The sequence below is a fragment of the Gekko japonicus genome, unplaced genomic scaffold (genome assembly GCF_001447785.1).
Source record: "Gekko japonicus isolate JY-2015 unplaced genomic scaffold, Gekko_japonicus_V1.1 scaffold849, whole genome shotgun sequence".
In the NCBI taxonomy this organism is placed as follows: domain Eukaryota; kingdom Metazoa; phylum Chordata; class Lepidosauria; order Squamata; family Gekkonidae; genus Gekko; species Gekko japonicus.
The window spans coordinates 62,628-63,673 of record NW_015163112.1 but is presented as its reverse complement, the minus strand read 5'-3'; the positions used below and the strand labels follow the sequence as shown (position 1 = coordinate 63,673).

Below are 1,046 nucleotides of genomic sequence, written 5' to 3'. Positions count from 1 at the left end.
TCCTGCTGGGCGTGGCCAACTTGGGAGCCAGCCGGAACTCCGTTCCTGTGCGTTCCTGCCCCAAAATAGCCCTGGTAGTGGTGCTCGGTTTTAGTTTGTTTTGGCTGAGCGAGTGCTGCAGATTTATACTGCCTGGATCATAAGAACATAAGAAAGCCTTGCTGGATCAGACCAATAGTCCATCTCGTCCAGCATCCTGTCTCACACGGTGGCCAACCAGTTCCTCTGGAGGGCCAAGGACAGGGCAGAGAGGCCGTGGACTTCCCCTGAGGTCGCCTCCTGGCTCTGGGATTCAGAGGCTTAGTTCCTCTGAATGTGGAGTTTCCCCTCAGTCAACACGGCTAGCAGTCATTGATAGACTTATCCTTCATGAATCTATCTAATCCCCTTGTAAAGCTGTTTATTCCTGTAGCCATTATTACATCCTATGGCAGCAAATTCCACATTTTAATCACTTTCTGTGTAAAATATCTGCATCTTTTCAGAAAGAGAAGTCACCTAGACTCCTACATCAGGCAGCACAACTGCTAATCTTGCATTAGGTTCCCGAGGACTGAAATTTAAGGTGTTTTGCCTTCAGCCGGCACAGCTCTCTCCCGTTCTTTCTGACCCTTCTCAAATTTAAGCCGCCCAAGGAAAAATGATGCTGTTCGTTTATTTCACTTATCTGCTTTTTTTTTATTTAGACAGGGCCGCGGTGGCTCAGAGGTTAAGACGCTTCGCTGCAGATCGGGAGGGCTGTAGCTTGGCAGTTCGAGACCCGAGTGCCGCGTGACAGAGTGAGCTCCCGTTTCTGGCCCCAGCTCCTGCTAACCTAGCACTTTGAAAGCAAGAAATTGCAAGTAGATAAACAGGTACCGCTCCGGTGGGGAGGTAACAGTGTTCTGTGCGCCTTGGCGTTTAGTCATGCTGGCCACATGACCATGGAAATGTCTTCAGACAGTGCTGGCTCTTCGGCTTGGAAACGGAGATGAGCACCACCCTCTAGAGTCAGATTCAACTGGCTTTTGAGCAAGGGAAACTTTTACTCTTTATTTAGACCCCTT

At 49.4% G+C, this 1,046-nt stretch overlaps 1 protein-coding gene across 1 annotated transcript in view; it reads left to right on the top strand.

Annotated features, from left to right (window-relative positions):
- The window catches only part of LOC107106641 (nuclear factor 7, ovary-like), a 13,611-nt gene that overhangs the window by 1,727 nt on the left and 10,838 nt on the right, over positions 1-1,046 (top strand). The window lies entirely within an intron of this gene.